Source organism: Hermetia illucens, chromosome 4, assembly GCF_905115235.1.
Source record: "Hermetia illucens chromosome 4, iHerIll2.2.curated.20191125, whole genome shotgun sequence".
In the NCBI taxonomy this organism is placed as follows: Eukaryota; Metazoa; Arthropoda; class Insecta; order Diptera; family Stratiomyidae; genus Hermetia; species Hermetia illucens.
Window position 1 is genome coordinate 23,709,851 of NC_051852.1, and position 20,735 is coordinate 23,730,585.

Genomic DNA, 20,735 nt, shown 5'->3' on the forward strand with positions numbered 1-20,735 from the left:
GCTCGAGGCCAGAAGCTTGCCGTGGTGGATGTCCCCGAGCAATATGCGAGGAAACTCCTTAACAGCGGGAGAATCAAAATCGGATGGGTAGTATGCAGGGTACGAATGCGGATAGTCCCCACCAAGTGCTACAGGTGTCTGGACTATGGACACACAGCAGCAGCTTGCAAGGGTCCGGACAGGAGGACAGCATGCCGGAGATGCGGCCAAGCGGGTCATCAAGCGAAGACTTGCAAGGAAAGCGAGAGTTGTGTTCTCTGCAGGGATCGTGGCGCATCTGGCGAAAGCGTCGCACACACTGCGGGCTCGGGACGGTGTCCGATCTTCAGGGCGGAATTGGAGAGGGCTAGGGTGCGAACGCCATGATCCGCGTTTTGCAAATTAACATGCACCGGAGTGCAACCGCTCACCAGTTGCTAGCGCAGTTCGCTGCGGAAGTAAATGCTGATCTAGTGCTGATTAGCGAGCAATACCGAAACAAGGACCCGTCCTCATGGTATCTCGACTTATCGGGCACCGCTGCCATCTGGGTTCGGGACGACGTTCGACTTCGTGTTCTTGCCGAAGGCCGGGGGGACGGATTTGCCTGGATCCGGTGTTTAGGGATAACGTTTTTTAGCGTTTACCTGACGCCGAATGAGTCGATTCCGGACTTTCAACGCCGACTTGATGCTCTGGAGGACGCCGTTTCGAGCACGGAGGGACGAATCCTGGTTGGCGGTGATTTTAATGCCAGGGCTCTTGAATGGGGCATGCCTCAATCAGACTCCAGAGGGAAACGGATTCTGGAAATGGCGGCGAGAACCGGGCTCGTAATTTTAAACACCGGATCCACGCCAACGTTTCGGCGCTCAGGTTGTGAAGGAAGCATTCCCGACATAACTTTTGCGTCGGAATCTCTGGCATCATCGGTGGACGGGTGGCGAGTCCTAGAAGACTTCTCGGCAAGTGATCATCAGTACATTGCGTTCGAAGTGTTTGACGCTACTTGCCGGCGAGCACCAACACGACGTTCCCCCTGCGTGTGGAATGTCGCGAAGGTGAACATCGGAAGGTTCGTCGAAGCTCTTGGAGCAGGTAGGGCCGCACTGGGGGGCACTCCGGGGGGTGGTGGTGTCGCAGCTGACACCGTCGTAAATTCAGTGATGAATCTGATAACGACGGCGTGTGAGGCTTCCATGCCCCGGAGAGGCCCCAGGCGCGACAAGCCTTCTATGTACTGGTGGACGGCGGAAATTGCCGACCTACGGAAGGAGTGTCATAAGCTCCGCCGTTTGGCACAACGTTTGTACGCCAACGAGGAGGCATGTGCCATAAAGGCACAATATAGATCAGCAAAAAGGAGACTCCGCAGCGCTATAAATAAAAGCAAAGCTCGCGGCTGGCAAAATCTTATTAATGAGGTAAATGATGACCCGTGGGGACTTGGCTATAAGCTTGTCACTCGGAAAATCGGGGCTCTGCGGAAGCCCTGCATACTGAGCACCGACCAGATGGACCGCATTGTGCGGGCATTGTTCCCCAGACACCCTGTACGGCTTGATGTAAACAGCGCGGAAAGCGTCGTGGATTGCCCCCTTTTCACAATGGGAGAACTCGAAGAAGCGGTTCTCACTATGAAAAACAGGAAGGCGCCAGGTCCTGATGGCATCCCGGCGGAAGTTTACAAACTGGTGTTCCGCCAACGGCCAGAATTGCTGCTCGAAGCGTTCAACGCGTGCTTGAAGGAGGGCATTTTTCCTTCTCGCTGGAAAGTGGCCAGACTCGCGTTGATCCGTAAGGGTAAAGGAGATCCGGAGCTCCCGTCTGCATACCGACCGCTGTGTATGCTTGACACGGCCGGAAAAGTGCTCGAGAAGCTCATCAGGGGTAGACTCGCTGAAGCGATCCGTGCTGCCGGGGACTTATCCGCAAGGCAGTTCGGGTTTAGAACAGGGAAATCTACAGTGGACGCTGTTATGGAGGTCGTAGATGCGTTTAATCGAGCCGGGGCATACAGCCGCCGATCTCGACGGATAGTGCTCCTCATAACGCTTGATGTCAGAAATGCCTTCAATTCCGTAAGATGGACAGATATGCTGGGCACACTAGAGAACTCCTTTCACGTGCCAAGCTATCTCTTGCGGATATTGAGGGATTATCTGAAAGACCGCTCCCTGTTCTATGAGACGCTAGAGGGCCAGAGGAGGATGGAAATCACGTCGGGAGTAGCGCAGGGATCCATCCTAGGGCCGGACCTCTGGAACGCTTCCTACGATAGTCTGCTGAGACTCGATATGCCTGAAGAGTCGCGCCTGGTCGGTTATGCAGACGACGTTGCGGCACTTGTTGCCGGACGCACTGTTGAACAGGCGCAAAGCAGACTTGGCATATTGATGCGACGGGTAAGCGGATGGATGACTGCTCACGGTTTCAACCTTGCGCTGGAAAAAACCGAAGTAGTCATCCTGACCAGAAGAAGAATCCCGACCTTGCGTCCCATATCGATGGGCGAGTTGACTATAGAGTCAAAACCAACGGTTAAATACCTTGGTTTAATGCTCGACTCGAAGATGAGCTTCTTCGAGCAAATCAAAGCAGCAGCGGACAGGGCTGCAGCAGGAGTCGCGGCCTTGAGTCGGCTAATGGCGAATGTCGGCGGCCCTATATCAACTAGGAGACGTCTCCTCATGGGAGCAACGCAGTCCGTCCTTCTCTATGGTGCGGAGGTATGGGCTGATGCCCTTGACAAGGAGGTGCATCGTAAACGCCTCGCTCAAGTGCAGAGGCGGGGAGCTTTGCGAGTGGCGTCTGCTTATCGCACTGTCTCCGAACCGGCTGTGATGGTGATTGCGGGAGTGATCCCCGTTGCCCTCCTTGCCAAGGAGCGCAAAGCTATCTATCGCCGTAAGGGCGAAAACTTAAGAGAAGTGGTTGCCCGTGAGGAACGTCAACGCACCCTTAACGAGTGGCAACTTTCTTGGCAAAATGAGCCAAGGGGCAAGTGGACTGCGCGGCTCATCGACAAATTAGACCCGTGGCTGAACAGAAAGCACGGTGAGATTGATTACTTCCTTACCCAACTTCTAAGTGGGCATGGAGGTTTTCAGTCTTACCTGCACAGGGTTGGGAAGGCGCGATCTCCTGACTGTGTGTTCTGCAATAGAGTGGCGGATGACGCTGAACACACCTTTTTCTCTTGCGAGAGGTGGGACGACCTCCGCCAGCAGCTTTATGCAGACACAGGGGAGCTCTCTCCAGACAACATTGTCAGAGAGATGCTGAAGAGCGCTGGCAGCTGGAATCGTATTGCGCATTATGTTCGGGCTCTTCTTACTACGAAGAAGATTGAACTCGACCGGCGGAGGGATCGGACGGTAAGGGGTTCCCTGAACCCTCCCTTCCTCCCCTCCCCTCCCGTTGGTGAAAGGAATTCCCTGACTTGATGGCTCCCAAAGCCGGGAGAGCGGGAGGGCTAGCCCGAAGTAATGTGTCAAACGGTTCCAGGCTAGTTCTCTGATGACAGGGAGGTGTTTAGTTGGTAGTCCGCCAGCGTGCTGCTGCGGGAGTCCAACACTCTGTGCGTAAACGCATTCACCTACCCTACTCCCAAAAAAAAAAAAAAAAAAAATGCGATTGCATTGCCAGCTACGTACGCTTCCTACTCAAGGCTGGACTAGAAAGGACATGGTGAAAGGCGTGATAAGATAAAATGGTATATCATGTTGCAACCCGAACTAGGACTCGCTCTCCGTTTTTGCTTTCATTTCCTGTCACTTCTAAATTTCAATGGCACCAATTTCGCCACGAAGCACATTCGTTCTGGATTTGTATACACCCCCGGAGTCCTCGGCCAGAAATGGAGTTTTCCATTTTTAAATGAAAATGAATTGAATGGAAGGCAACTTGTCGATTGCATTGGATATGCAGATTGGAGCCCGTTGGCATATTGTGTTCCACTTGTATGGACACACAGCTTAGCTGGAATTTTCTGAAACAAACACCCTCGAGGAAGAGCTCCGAGGACATGTTCATATATGGTATCCATTGGAACTGAAAGAGAAATCTGAAACCTTTTATGAATTGTCTTTTACGATGCATGGAATATTGTTTTGCGATGACTGCTCATCTGGTGGGTCGAAATTCTCGAAGCCGGAGAAGTGGAAAGGGTGAAAATAGATTTCATTAATGACAGGTATTCAGAGGACGGATATTAAATTGTCGGGCTATTGTTCAGGGATATGAGGGATTTCCTATTGTTCGAGGTTATTGTTCCGGCAGGAGTAGTCTCTCCGAGTTCGGTGAACTCAAATAGAGGGTTATGAGCTCCGAAGCATGTAATCAAGTTCTGCTTAAGCAAATGTTAATCCAAAACATCACCAAGGAAACTATAAAGGCTGAATTGAATTCAATGAATGGAAGACTGCTCCAGTGAAAAGGCTCAAACAGGACTTTTTAATAAAATACTTATTACAAATGAAAAAATTACGAACAAGGAACATGATGATAAAGTTGATACTTTCTGGGTTCCCGTCATAATATCGTATGACGTTAGCATTTGTAGCTAGCATGGGGGCCTCCGTTTCTGATCTTACCATGATAACTACATAGATGCTTTATAGGTGGTTCCCGTACCACACACAAACTGACCGACCAGAGGAAGGTACATCTACGAAACACTAACAGCCGGATTACACCCAAAAAGGGAGAAGCTGGGACGTCAAGCAGTGGAGCCAAAGTCAACATTGGCATACTATGAGAACTACGACCAACAAAGGCCAGTGCTCAAAAAGCAGGGACAAGCAAAAGCACGTGTATACCAAACGTCAGGAAGGCGATAAGCCTCAGTGGTGTTGATGCTAAGTGGTACCGCCGTTATCTGAAGGAAGTACTCAACCCAGCAGAAGCTCTTAAAAAAACTCAAGACAGACCTGGAACGTCTTTATCGGAGGAAGAAAACGAGGAGCGGCAGAGATTAGTCCACATGAAGAGAATGCTTCCAAAAACCCAAACTTGAACCCAAAGGTGAAAAATCCCACCTAGTAGGTCAAGGGTGAAGGCAGGAGTCGGGAAGCCTACCATTAACGATACTAATGCAGTGAAAGGCATTCAACTGGTCATACTGTCAAAAACGTTTCCTGAGCAAATATTCACTCATGATTGGCACGAAACTGTCGAAAATCTTCTCCGCAGGCAGAGATGGACCGTGAAGCTTGTGTTCACCGGGAAACCCTTTCGACTAGGCTGCATATTGGTTGGCTGCTTAGACCTAGATCTTCTAGAGGTTAGGGTGGACATCGACGGGCAGGAAAGCCCGATGTCGTAGGAGAAGGGTGATACACCGACAGTGGAGAAGAGCTTCAAACAATAACGAAGCCAATATCCAGCGTTAAGATAGCCTAGATAAATTTCCACCATACGAAAGCTGCATCTGCGATAATCACAAGGGCAAGTTCCAAAGAGAAAATTGGAATAATGCTGGGTGTACGGGCGACGGATTCGCGGTCTGCAAGGAGGAACCACGCAGGGTAATTTGGAATGTCTCTTGCAAAAACCCAGGAGCTTGAATTATTCTTAAATTTCATTTAAAATATAAACATCTTCCAGAGTTGCTGACCGGAGACCTTGCCCAAGTCAAACTGAAATCCGGGGGTAGAACTGGAGAGGTAGTAGTGGCATCGCGCTACTCTCCGGAGGATGACATCCGAATCCCACCGGAGCTAATCGCTAAACTGGTGAAGTATTGTGAGAGGAGGGCGCTACTACCTCTCAACAGCTGCGATGCCAAATCCCATCACGAACTCTGGGAAAGCAACTACATCGATCGAAGAGGTGAATACCTCCTTTAATCCAATCTTAGCAATAAGGTAGAAATGCATAACATGGAGAATACTCCAATCTTCGTGACCAGCACTAGACAAGAGGTACTAGGCATAACTCTATACTCTGATGAAAGGCCTGTCAGGAATTGAAGGATGCAGGATGAGGCCTCTATATTGGATCGCAGAATAATCAGATTCGACATTGAGGGCAACTTTAAAATAAGAAGAATAAGAGAGGAATGCACATGAGCAATAACATGGCCCACCTACAAAGAGGTAGTGATATCAAGAGCAAACTGGAACTGGAAATCGTGGTGGAAGGTCTCAACAAAGTCGATCGAAGCATATGAGTCTAGCTGTCCGGCTAAGTTAGTTAAGTGATCAAGGGATATTCCATAGTAAAACAAGAACTTAACTGGAATGAAAACAGAGATACGAAAACTCTCCAACGGACTGTGTATAGCAACGCGATCAGAGAAGCATCTCAGGGAATTCTGTCAAGGGATCGAACAAACCGCACAAGCAACCAGACTATACAAAGCCCTAGCCAAAGACAGTGTACAATCTATCTGTCTGAAAAAGGAAGTTGGAACATTTACCAAGAATGAGGAGGACAGATTATAATAAGTAAATGGGAAGAAAGGAAAACTGGAAACCAGCAAAGGAGGTATGCTTTAAAGCATACTCGGGTCCTCGAAAGGGTAATTCCTTCTAACTGTTCGCACAATCGCTACAAAATATCGGTCGGATTCACTCCCGCCCTGGCCAACAACTTAATAATAATTCTTTGCTCCACGTAACGGCACACTACAGGACTACAATACCCTGTAGGAGGCAATGTGATCAGCATTGTGCTCGCCCGTGATTATTGCCCTGATTTGTGGAAGCGCTGCAGTGTGGAGTCGATTAGCAGAGATTCCTCCATGCCAGAGTGGCATAATTCACCATGAAGCGAAACTTACCAACTTGAGTGGCTCGCCTACCAGTTGGTAGCGAATTGACATCCACGGGGTAGGCTAAGCAACCTTGGGAAAAGAGATTAGGATACAAACGAAGCTAAGCTCCTGAGTTCCGCGAAAAAGCAATAGGCCATCGAAAGCTAGCAAAGCAAAAGAAGCGGTAAGTGTAATCCAAGGAAGATTTGTACTGCAGACTTTATCACACCGTACCAGACCCTGTATCTATACTTTGTGGAATTGGTGACCGAGTGTTTCTGCTCCGGGGCAAGTTCCGTTTCTGTCATTATTAAGTTTTTTACGTTTGTTCGTTGTGGAGATCAGACGACTCTTCCTTTTCTCCGAGTAATCTGTCTATTTTTCCAAATGTCGTTTGATGACAACGCGACAATCACCGCGGCCGCAGTCGCGGTACGAGTGCGATAGCCTCGCCGGCTGGACAAGGAGCCTGGAAGGGTGTTCTTACTCTAAATTAAAGGGCAAACTTATCAAGCAACTGTCGGTAAATGAATCAGCAAAGCTTACCTTAGGCGAACGCTCCCCGAGCCAACTGCTGCATAAAGCAGTTGGTCGGGGATAAGGTTGAAGTTGAGCTTCTGGTGTCGCTTTGGTTGCACCCTGGCCATCTCGGCCTGTGCGGACTCCAGATCGTTGGAGGTGTTAGCGAACACCGGGGTTAAGATCCATGAGGTTGTTGCCCCCCGTGGTCAGTGAAGTGTCACGGGAGGCCACATGGAAAATTTCAGAGCTTCAGTAGACGGTGACTACCGTCTCTAAGTTAGCAGCAACTAGGAGTTTTCCATTCGGAAGGTAAGACCCGAAGTCGTTCGCGGTCTGCCAACCAAAATGGCTAATCGGGTAGTCGTGCATTACCTGATAGGCACCGGCGCAGAAATCTCAGTTCTCCCGGTATCGCGGAATCAAACTGATACCGCATTAACCTAAAGTAACGGCAGCAAACTCTTCAACCATTTGTATTTATGGCTGGTCTAAGACTTCGACGAACGTTCTCATGGCGTTTTTTTTTTGTTGTGGACATCAGTAACCCAATATTAGGCCCAGACTTTTAAGGTCACTATGGGTTGCTAGTGGATCTGCAGAATAGGTCTCTTAAAGATCCCGTAACTTCGTTCAGGTCTTCATGGAAACTTGACACCTAAGCTGCCGTCAGTCTTTCAATCATTTTTGAAGAAGTAGCCGACCCTTGCATTCGCACTTCTTCAAAAATTCAGCAACATAACTACCGAAAGTAGTCTCTCACAGCAAGTTAAGTATGATATACAGCAACACATCCGCATTATTGGTTCCCCGTTTTTTTCTAAGGTGAGTCTATTACCACCCCAGAAGCTCGCTGTTACTAAGAAAAATTTAACATACTTTTAAAGCAGGGTATTTGCAGACCATAAAATATCTGCTGGTCTTCTCTACTACACATGGTCCTAAAATCAAACGGCGAATGGAGACCACGTGACGACTTTGCGCGCAGCCTCAGCTAGCTGCCGTGTTTTCACGACCTTGAATTTAGCCAAGGCGCACCATCAAACTCCAGTAGCTCCAGAAGATATTCCGAAAACGGCGATATGCACACCCTTCGGACGCGTTTTGATCTGTGCAATGCGGCGCAAACTTTTCAGAGGTTCATCCACTCTGTCCTCCGAAACCTTGACTTTTGTTTCGTGTATTTGGTTGATGTTTAGGTCGCTTCCTCCTTTGAGTTTGAGCATTTGGAACATATCGAATGCATTTTCCAACGTCTCCTTAACACCTGTCTTGTACTTAACGTTGAAAAGCGTAAATTCCTTCAAAGGTAGGTGAAGTTTCACATCACCTGGCACGGTCAAGGGTCAGCACGTTAAACTTCTATCGTCATTTCTTGCCCAACGCCGCACAATATCAAGCTCTCTACTTGTCTGGACCCAAAACTAAAGACTCACGCCTGATTGCGTGGTCTACGGAGGACGTCCAGGCTTTTGATCTAGCCAAACGGCATTTTCTGAAACTGATGCACTATTAGCCGTATTCGTCAATATCTCAGACATCGCAGAAGGTGCTATCCTTCACCAAAAGGTGAAACAAATCTAGCAGCCGTTGAGCTTTTTTTCCAAGAAATTGAATACAGCTCAACAGCACTACAGCACTTATCGTCGTGAGCTGTTCGCCGTGTACATGGCAATCCTCGCCACGGTAGATTCTTCGGTAATCGCCGAGGCACAGAGGAATGACGCAGTGCTTCAAAACCTCAGAAACAACTTCAAATACAAATTTCGGGAGTTTCCCCTGTTCAGCTCAACCTTCGAAATACTCTACGAGGCCTGTGAAAAGGGCCTAGGCCATATTTTCCGCACACTTTTCGCAAGAAAATATTCCATGAAGGACATTATCTTGCGCACCCAGGAATTGGGATAACGAATCGGCTTGTCACTACCCTTAGCTCACAATGAATAAAGATGTCAACTCCTGGGCCTGACAGTGAATTGCATGCCAGAAGTGTAAAGTCAGCAAATACGTTCAGAAAGAAGTAGGCTCATTCCTTCGATTTGCAAAACGTTTTCACACGATCCACATGGACATTGTTGACTCCTTGCGAATTTCGCATGGCTTTAAGTATTGCCTCACAATCATCGATAGGTTTACGCAGTGGCCTTAAACAATACCTCTGGCCGGCATTTCCACACAATCGCACGCTGATGCCCTTTGTCGGGGATGGATCCCACGCTTTGGAGTTCCATCCGAAGTTATTACTGACCAGGGAATGCAATTCGAGTTTACCCTGTTCTCGGAGTTGGACAAACTCCTGGGCTTCAAACGTCACTGAACGACTGAGTAGCACTCGTAATGTAATGCTAGAACGCTGGCATAGAACAATGAAGATCGCTATAATGGCACACGATGATTTTTGGTGGTCACAAGTTCTGCCTTCCGTTTTATTTGGCCTACGTACAGCCCATCGTGAAGAGATCGCCGTCAGCTCTGCCGAGCTAGTATATGGGGACAATTTGAGACTGTTAAGCGATCCAGTGTTCGATACCAGGTCAGCACTTCCTACTACTGGGCTTTTGAATTTGGTCCGGGACACCGTGGCAAAATTAAAATCACCTTCGTCATTCTTCGACGAGGGCTAACACCCCAAAGGACTCGGATGTCTGCACACACATCTTGGCGCACGTGGATGCTCCCCGGAAGCCCTTGCTGCCACCATATGAGGGCCCATATGAACTGTTGAACAGAGGGGAGCACTTCTTTAAGCTCGACATCGGCGGCAGGCTCAAGAGCGTCTCCGTGTCCAGACTAAAGCGTTGTGTTCCCGGGGTTAAGATCTAGGGGAAAGTGGGTGCACGACGCATGAGATTCGATTTGCGTATTAGTTGGGGGTGGAGTAGCTGGAAATGCTACAGTATGAAGGTGATTAACGGAGATTCGTCTGAGCTCTACACCAAAGCGAATTACGCGTAATGAATTGCCACGAACCGGAACTCATCCACCTGAGTGGTTCGCCTACTTGTTGGTAATGGATTGACGACCACGGGGCCGGCTAAGCAGTGTAGGATATTTGAGACTGCAGGAATTGTGAGGATGACAGTGAAAGCTGCATAAATATCCTGGGCCAATGTCCGGAACTCGTACAGAATAGAAGAAGGAAACTCACAACGAATACTTTTTAAATCTGAGTCTAAATTGGCATATATAAATGAGATATGAGATATGAGCATTCCCTCTAATCTTTGCTTCAATTTAAATAAAATAATTTAAGATAAACCTGTGCAAGGACAATTGCTTCCTCTCAATTCATGGATGGTTCAGCTCATATGAAACAATGAAGTTGCCGGTGTCGTGTACAACTTAATCAGGTCGTTTTATGCATCTACATTTTTAATTTATATGCGAAAGGACGAGGCAAGCTCCAGAGCTAAAATTCTTCTCGTAAGCTCGCCTCGTCTTCTCTTCCCGCGCTTCATTTCAAGCAACTCTGATGAAGCGAACTATTTTCTTTTTCTTTTTTTTAGAACATTGCCTTGAGGACATTAGCGAGAACGTTAGCTGAAACTAAAGCCAGAGTTTCAATTTTTAAGGATTTCACGATGCCTGGAACAACCACAACACAGTACGCCATGGCAGCTGTAATTATATAAAAAAAGTCCTAAAAGACTACACCGGCTATGTACATCGCGAGGATTTTCTGAGCTAGAGGAACCCACTCGGCTATTCACAGAGGAGCGTTTGTCAGATGCTTGCTGTTACTTGTGCTTTTCAACGTTGCTCCGTCTACATTAGATACACACATACACCCAGATCTCTGCATATACACGCTTTGTTTAACGGAAAGGATTAATTTAATCATTCCACATTGATACGAAAGTAGGACAACGCCGCCAGCCACCATCTATTCAGCGGTAAGGCTTTGAGCTCTCATTTAGCACTCCATTTAGCGTGCAGGCGAGAAGGCGGGACAAAGGAAAGTTTTTAACAACAGTTTTGTTACTCTAAGCGACTTCACTATGAAAGGATGCGGTTTGGTGTTAGCAGGAGCTCGAAACTTTTATCAGAAGGAGTAGATTCGATTGAATTCTATTTTCAAATCTTTTAGTTTTTAATACAACACACTCAGCAAAGATCTAGTCTGTCCTAATGCAAAAATGTTACCCTCTCCCCTCCGTAACCATTTGGTTGCTCTCTTGGTTGCGATTTTTCCATAAATTATGGCTTGAAAACGCATAACCGCTTGGAATACTGTTTCAAAGGTCCTTGATATTCATACGAACCGTATGTGTCCTAGATATATAAGCCCTTTAGCCGGTGCAACGATCCAATTAGAGCTCTTGGGGCTGAAAAACATTGTCAACTACTGCACTAAGCTTTAATTAGCGGTTTCATGTAACCCTGCGGAAGAGTTTCTTAGGTTGTGTTAACGGAAGGTCCACTCGATGCATTCATGCACATTCAAATATTTGTCGGACGTTTGGGGGTGAAATCAAAGCTAATTTTGTAAATGTTTTCTGGACAGAATTTTCGGATATAAAAAGTTTGAAGAATTTTCCATAATGAACGCAAGGGGCGAATATCCCTTTTTGGAAATTGTTTCAGATTTACAATTTGTCTAGATAAGTTTTCTCTTAAATTTGTTCCCATAACTTCATTTAATGGTGTACATCCAAACGGAGTGACCAGACTCGCGGGTTCTTAACATTATCCTTTGTATATCATGTATACCTCAGATAAGAACCAAGGACTGCTGATGGGGAATTAAGAGCTTAAATTTTCGACCTGCTGACCTGTTGTATGCGAATGGAAGTAATAGACCCTGTTCTTGCACGCTGACTTCAAAAAACCTCCGGGATAACTTGGTTGACAGCCTGTGTGATGCTGACACCACAATGACCAAACTGACCACAAAAATGCTATTCTTACTTCCCCTATGACACAGAGGAAGTTCTCAGTGTAACATTCATTACAACTATTCAATATGCCAAAAGTAAAATGTGATGTTAACGCTCAACACATATGCTGACGAAGTTCGGGCATCAGCTCGGGAGGATTGAGACTATTGCAATATCTGGTAGGATCCGATCTGCAGATGCCCACTCTGGGTAATGATTCCACTTTCTTCAGTGTGGTCAGGCGAGAAATCATCAATATCGCCGCAGTATACGCTGACATTGCAGCACTTGACAGAGAGTGGAGAGTATCAAACGATATCACACTCTCGGAAGACAGGCGCAGTGATCTTGCATCCACCTCCAACCATTCGCGAAGGCGAGATTGCTCGACGTATAAAATAGAACTGAGCGCTCGAGTTACGATGCCTAGAAGACGCATCAAATCCATTGCTGGAACCGAGAAACAAGATGGGCGATCACAACTAACATGCTTTCGAAGAAAGCTGTCCACTAAAGACGCCAAGAAAAGATATTACTTATACGCCTCAGGACGAGTAGAATGCAATAGTCTTATTCTATGCTTTAAATTACATAAAGAAGAGAAGTTAGGATGACGAAGCTGTTGTGCATTGTAGCTTTGGCAGAACCTAGGAGTCAGGGAATGAAAGTGGACTTCGAGGTCTGCAAAGGGCACCTTTAAAATATCTGCATTCTGTGTTTTATAAGACACAGGACGGCAGGTGATGTCGTTACAGGCTGGGCAGTCCATCAGACCTGAGGAAAGTTTTGAAAAATGTGCATGAATCCAGATAGAATCTACGATGCTGTAGGAATGAGAGGTTCAAAAAGTGGAGACGGGATTTTGCTTAAAGAAAGATGAAGAGAGCTAAGGAGGGCTGGATGGAGTTAAAATCAGAGGAGGGGCGAAGTATAACACCTGCCAATTTTGCTGCTCGATTGGTGAGTTCGAGGGTGTCAAAGCATAGCTTATTGTCGAAAGTGACCTTAGGGGTCATCAGCGACCTTTCACGGGTCGTGGCGGCCCCGAGGTGCCCGAGTAAGTAGTTCTGACCCCATAGTTGGCAGTATACCTGCGTCCCAGCCATTAGAAAGCTTCTGGGTGAAAAGCGAACCGCAAATGATCAGTACACTTCGGAACACACTTGGAGTCCCCGAGGGGGGTGATGTGAGCCTAGCTCTGCCGTGGTGGTAGTTGTAACGTGAAATCAGGAGGTAGTCCATTCGGGACCTTGTCGGGTAGCGCACATAAGCACCGGGACGACCAAACAAAGAGGAAACCTTATCAAGTGGCGCGACTGATGGTGCGAGGACGTCAACTCCAATATAATGGAGTGTCCCTGTTCCGAACAAAGCCCAGTCAGAATCGCTTGTCCTGAGCAGGTGGATTCGGGCACGAACCAAGTGCAGTTGACCGTCCTAGCTAGAGCCGAACAAGGAAGGCTCATAAGGGAATGTGCAGCAGTGGTGAAACGTATGCGGTGGGCAACGTTCCGCCAGAGGAACGTCAGCAAAAGCGTCAATACTTGGCTGATGGAACTGGTGGAACTACTGAACCATAACTCCTTTTACAACCGCACATGCCACAAATAGCTCACTGCAAAGCGAACTGTGGAAAAAGCGGAAAGATTAAGAGGTGCCTGAAACGAAAGGTGGCGGAGTCCTCGGCGAATTGGGCCCGAAGACAAGGGAACAAGGGGTTATTGGGGGAGAAGGCTCTTGTTTCTAGTCTAGAGTCTATGTGCTATCTAGAAGTTCGAGATCTGCCTGTCAGAAAGGTCGAAATGGAAGAGGCCATAAAGCGCGAATTTTCAGAGGTAACTAATGTCCGGCCGGGTATCACCTATATAAATGCTTGTTGGAAGTCCCCGAACAATATGCGAGGAAATTTCTTAACAGCCGACAAATCAAAATTGGATGGGTAGTATGCCGCATAAGGATACGGATAATCCCCATCAAGTATCACAGGTGTCTGGACTATGCACACATGTCAGCAACTTGCAAGGGACAGGGCAGGAGGACAGCATGCTGCAAAGGCGGTCAAGTAGGTCTTCAAGCGACCTGTAACGAAAGCGAAAGTTGCGTTCTCTACAAGGATCGTGACGCATTTGGTGTGGGAGTCGCACATACTGCGGGCTCGGGACGGTGTTCAATCTTTAGGGCGGTAATAGAAAGAGCTGGGGCGCGAATAGCATGCTCAGCATTCTAAAAATTAACATGCACTAGAGTGAAATCGCTTACCAGAGGTAAGCCTACCGTGTAAGTTCTAGTAGGCTAGCGCCCTTGAATGGGGGCATGCCTCAGCCAGTCTCCAGACGCAAACAGATTCTAGGAATGGCTGCGAAAACCGAACTAGTAGTTTTAGACATTGAATCCACGCCGAAGTTTTGGGGCCCAGGCTGCGAAGGAAGCATCTTTGACATCACTTTTGCGTCGGAATCTCTGGCATCATCAGTGGACGGGTTTGCCACCCGTCCTGGAAGACTTCTAAGCAAATGATCACCAGTACATTGCATTCGAAGTGGCTGACGCTACTTGCTGGCGTCCACCAGCCCGGCGCTGTGCCTCCGTGTGGAATCCCGCGAAGAAAAACATCGGGAAGTTCATCGGAGCTCTTCAAAGAGGCGGAGTCGCACTGTAGGGCGCTTCAGGGGGTGGTAGCGTTCCTGTTGATACTGTCGTAAGCTTAATGCTGAATCTGATAACGACCGTGCGTGAAGCTTCGATGCCCCGCCGGGGCCCCAGTCGTGACAACCCTTCTAAGTACTGATGGACCGCAGAAATTGCCGACCTAAGGAGGGAGTGTCATAAGCTCCGCCGTTAGGCACAACTTTTACACGCCAACGGAGAGGCATTCGTCAAAAGGCAGGATCACCAAAAAGAAGACTGCGCAGTGCGATAAACAAAAGCAAAGCTCGCGGCTGGCAAAACCTGGTTAACAAGGTAAATTGGAACCCGGCTGGTCTTGGCTATAAGCTTGTCAGCCGAAAAATCACTGACTCGCTGAAGCAATTCGCGCTACCGGGGACTTATTTCCAATGCAATTCGGGTTCAGAACAGGGAGACCCATGGTGCCGTTATCGAGGTCGTAGATGCGGTTCATCGAGCAACACACAGCCACCGATCTCGAGGAATACTGCTCCTCATACCGCTTGATGTCAGAAATGCATTCACTTCCGTATGATGGACAAATATGTTAGTCATATTTGAAAATTCATTTCACGTTCCGAAGATATTAAGAGATTATCTGAGAGACCACCCTGCTCTATAAGACGCTAAAAGGCCATAGAATGATGAAGATGACATCAGTAGTAATACAGGGATCCATTCTAGGGCCGGACATCTGCAACGCTTCCTACGATAGTCTGCTGAGCCTCGATATGAAAGAAGAGTTGCGCCAGGTCGGTTAGGCAGACGATGTTAGGCCAGATGTTGTCGGACTCACGGTTGAACAGGTGCAAAGGAAACTTGGCGTATTGATGCGACTGGTAAGCGGATGGATGGCTGCTCATGGTTTCAGCCTTGCACTGGGAAAAACCGAAGTAGTCATCTTGACCAGAAAGAGAATCAAGAAGTGTCAACCCTCTTGGCAAAATAAGCCAAGAAGTTGATGGACTGCGCGGCTCAGTGACAATTTAGATCCATGGATGAATCGAAAACACGATGAGATTGATTACTTCTTAGCCCAACTTCTAGGCGGGCATAAAGGTTTTCAGTCTTATCCGCACACGATTAGGGAGGCGAACTTCTGATTATGTGTTCTGCAATGGAGTGGTGGACGACGCTGACCACACCTTTACTCTTGTGAAAGGTGGGGGCGGCCTTCGTCAGCAGCTTTATGCAGACACAGGGGAGCTCTCTTCGGACAACATTGTCAGAGAGATGCTGAGGAGCGCTGGCAGCTGGAGTCGTGTTGGGTATTATGTTATGTTAAGTTTGCTATTGCGCTAGTCAGGAAAGCGGAAGATGCCACAGATCGCAATAATGTCAGGAATGTATACCGCACCACGAAAGAGCATGCATGTGGTCGCAAATTTTTCGATTATTCTGTATCCCTGCTGTTGTAAAGATAATAATAATAATAATTCTAGAACGCATCAAAGAATATGCCGAAAGCTTGATCGACAGAGAGTAAGCAGGTTTCCACTCGGAATCCTCCTTCATTGATCGCAGAGTTTAGATCTTCGTTGCATCTGCTCCTCATCGATTTCGGGAAAGTTTTCGATAGTGTGAACAGTGATATAGGGCATTCCAAAGAAACTAACAGCTATTATCACAGCGACATATGATGGGGTAAAATATCATGTAATGCACTAAGGTAAAATCTCGTAAGATTTTGAGGTCCAAAACGGAGTCCGCGAGGGTTGCAGGTAGCACATGGAAGATAAACTCCACTGTTATTGGAAAGTTCTTATCCTCAATCAACACCTGCCTACGTTGTATCATCGGAGTACGCACGGGCCTGACACTGATACGCATACTGTGATGGGAAGGTGGAAGGTCATACATTAAGGAGGGGCGAGAATTACATTGCGGGCTATGTCATGCCGTGGAATCCACTCTCGCAAGATGGCGGACTGCTGGATAGCTCCAAGAGCCCTTGGCGCAGAACAGTAGAGGGAGAGTGCGAGTGTCGGCAGAAGATGGGGGGGGGGGGGGTATTTCAGGTAACCGCGAACGATAGCGTGTGGGTATGGTTAACGCGTTAGATCTCACCAAGGGCTAAGTGGCAAAAATATATATGTATTTCATCAATTTTTCGTTTCAAATCGGCTGTTTTATCTGCTCGTTAACCATAAGATACAATTCGATGCTGATTGACGTGAACGATTACTTTCGATACACTTTTTCGGTTATTCGAACCTCAGTAGACTATTCCAAGACAAACACTTTCGGATGTTGGCAATGCAATCCCATCTTTTCAAACAATTCACTATCCAATTTAGCACCGAAGAGAAAATAGTGAAAGACGGTACCTCTCTTAGAAAGAAGGGACCTCGGCACTTCTGTAGCAAAAATGAAGGAAAACGTTATCTTCTACTTATAGATATTACTTTGCTTTTAAGCAGAACGTAAGGAAGATGACAAATAAAAGATTACAGTGTAATTTCCTCGTTTTAAACAGCGAAGATATTACCATATTTAACTTCACGGATAACACCACCGAGAATTTTGATTTATGATTTTTAATAACGATTTCGGTTTTGTAATTAAATCGAATGAAATCATTTGCACTCTCACTCAGAACCATAAATTTTGTATTCGACAATTTATGCTGATATAAAACACAATTCAGCCTTGGCTGCAACCATATCATCAGGATCTATAAAATAATCGTCCTGTACCGAAAAATTGTGATTTCCAGAAAATCATATTGCATTCAATGCTCACTTCATCTGAATAAAATTCGAATCCTAACTGTCACATACCGCGTTTTTCCTGGGTATATTGTTTTGTTCCCCCCAAATAGCAATGATTTAAGGTATTGCCTCCTGATTCCCACCCCCAATGGCAACCACTCACCTTGCATATGCCAAGGGAGAAATATTGTCAATGAAAATGTAAGTGTAAAATATTATCACTCGAAACGATATGCAGGAATTTCCACATGGGTGGAACAAAGGATGCCACTGGAGCTAGGGGAGTCAACCGAATGGGGGATGTCAAACTGTGGTACATTTTTCGACAAATATGGGCAATATTTAGGTAAATATTCAGATATAAGTGAGGTGCTTGGTTTCAATATTTGAGGGGCTTTTCACCGTATATGATTCGTTGATTGCCTCTAAATATTGCAAGTGTAGATGGAAAATTCAAATAATGGCAGTTGAGTTTCACCAAGTTAAGTCAAGTGTTAATTTCAAAGTGCAATAACCAGAAACTGGGGCAAAATAGATTTGCCAGAAAGTTGAAGTAACAATGGCAATGTTGACAATGAAATTCACAATTGTTTTGGTTTTCAAACTTTGGTAGAAAATGCAAAGCCATTGGAAGTTGCGTTTTAGTATCTATTTGGAGAGACTTTGTGCGGTTGATAAAGCATGACATGACATTACTTGTCTACCCCCTCCCTTTTTTTATATCACATAGAAGGACGGCTAAGATACCTGCCGTAGTTTGGGAAAAGTAAGAGCCTGATAGCCATAAGCAGTGGAAGGTCGCCCATTAAATATTACTGCTCGTAAAACAGTTAATGCCAAAGGCAAAAAATGAAAGGCAAAGGTCAAAGGGTAGTATAGGTCCCAGGGCGAAACGTGGATTGGTACCCTCGATGGAGCATAAAACTCGGGAAATGTCTGCTGAACCAACACCAACAGCTCTACTACCAAACCCTATCTCCACCTCCACGTGGTGACCGCTGGGAGCTCTTTCTTAACGAAAAGCTGCAGACGGAGAAGGATGAAGGCGAGTCTCCCGCGCCTAAAAACGGGACAAATTGTACCAACTGGTCCTCCAGGTTGGGGGTTGGGTAGGACTGACAACCCTACACGGAAAACAACTTGTTACGAAGCCACAACAGGAGCCTCGGACAGGACGAACTTTAAAACGACGGACCCGGCAACGACAACGGAATAACGATTTGCGCATTTTCTCATGGAACGTGCGCTCCCTGTACAGAGATGAAGCTGACGAGCAGCTAGCCGATACCCTGTCCCAATATAGGACTGATATAACAGCGTTATAAGAGATGCGATGGACAGGGAACGGTTTCCTGGAGAAGAGCCACTACACCATACATTATAGCGCTCATCCAGTAAACCATGTGCTCGGAGTGGGTTTCTGAGTCAGCCAAAAAATGAAACCTGCTGTTATCGGCTTTGAAAATATAAGCGAAAGGCTATGCACCCTGCGCTTGCGAGGCAAGTTTAGAAATATAAGCCTCATGAACGTTCACGCCCCTACAGAGGAGACTGCAGAGTCGGAGAAGGATACCTTCTACGAGGCAGTAGAACGAACCCTCGAAGCCTGTCCCAGATATGATATCAAAATCATACTTGGGGATTTTAACAGCCAAGTAGGGAAGGAGCCCGTATTCAGGCGATACGTTGGCTCCCATAGCTTACACGAAAAAACAAATGATAACGGACTGCGGATTATTCAATTAGCAGGGTCACACGAAATGGTTGTTGGAAGTACCTGGTTCGCGCGGAAAGCGGTCCACAAACATACGTGGGCCTCTCCAGACGGGACCACTTTCAACCAAATTGACCACGTGTTGATCGAACGCCGCCACCTCTCAGCCTTGATGAATGTCAGAACATATAGGGAGGCCAATGTAGACTCGAATCACTATCTCATTGGCATGGTGCTTTGAGCTCGAATAACAATACCACCTAGAATCCCCTCTGACAATCAGATAAGAGTTAACACTGAAGCCATCCACAACACAGCCCTCCGCGACACTTGTAAGAGGGAAATGGATGCCGCAATAACCGCAGTCAACAGAGGACCTGGAGATGAAGCACCAACAAATGATACTCACAATCACCTGAAGAACGTTATCATGGATACGGCCACAAGCATACTTGGCCCCAGCCGCAAACGGAGTCGGAACGGCTGGTTTGACAATGAATCTAAGCTAGCAACGGAACGGAAGAATGCCGCATACCGAGTAATGTTGCATTCTCAAAGAACGCGGGCACGCGCAGAGACTTATCACTTAGACGGAAAAAGGAAGCCTGGGAGAACCAACAAGTCTGTGAACTATAAAAGTACAGGGAGCAACCGCACCAGGCGCGCAAGTTTTACCAACAAGTCAGCAGGATGAAGCCTTATACACCTCGATGCTCATCCTGCCGAGACGAAGAGGGAAATCTGATTTCCGACAGAATGGGCATATTGGAGCGATGGGTTGAGTACTTTGATGAGCTACTGAACAACCAGAACATCGGCGAGTTGAAGGTCCCGCCAACTGAAGACGACGGACAAATACTGCCACCACCAAGTTTAGGAGAAACAGTCCGTGCAATTCACCGGCTAAAAAATCATAAGTCGCCAGGAGCCGATGGAATTACAGCCGAATTGGTTAAATATGGAGGCGACCAGTTACACCAAGTGGTTCATCAACTTGTGCTCAAGGTATGGGGCAGCGAATCAATGCCTGACGATTGGCAACGAGGCATTATCTGTCTCATACATAAAAAGGGAGATATCACACAGTGCGGCAATTATAGAGGTATCACGTTGCTGAGTACCATCTATAAGACTATCTTGCTAGGTCGGATAGCCCCATACGCCCAGAACATCGTTGGCCCATACCAAAGAGGCTTCACTCCACGCAAATCAGCAACAGATCAGATTTTCTCTCTGCGGCAAGCGATGGAAAACTGTTGGAATATGGACAAAAGTTGCACCATCTGTTTATCGACTTTAAAGCCGCCTATGATAGCATAGCCAGGGTAAAACTGTACACGGCCATGAGGGAATTCGGTATCCCGACGAAATTAATAAGACTGACTAGGCTGACCCTGACCAATGTGCGAGGCCAGATAAAAGCAGCAGGATCACTTTCAAGACCATTCGACATCAACAACGGTCTACGACAAGGGGATGTCCTATCATGCATCCTCTTTAACCTGGCCATC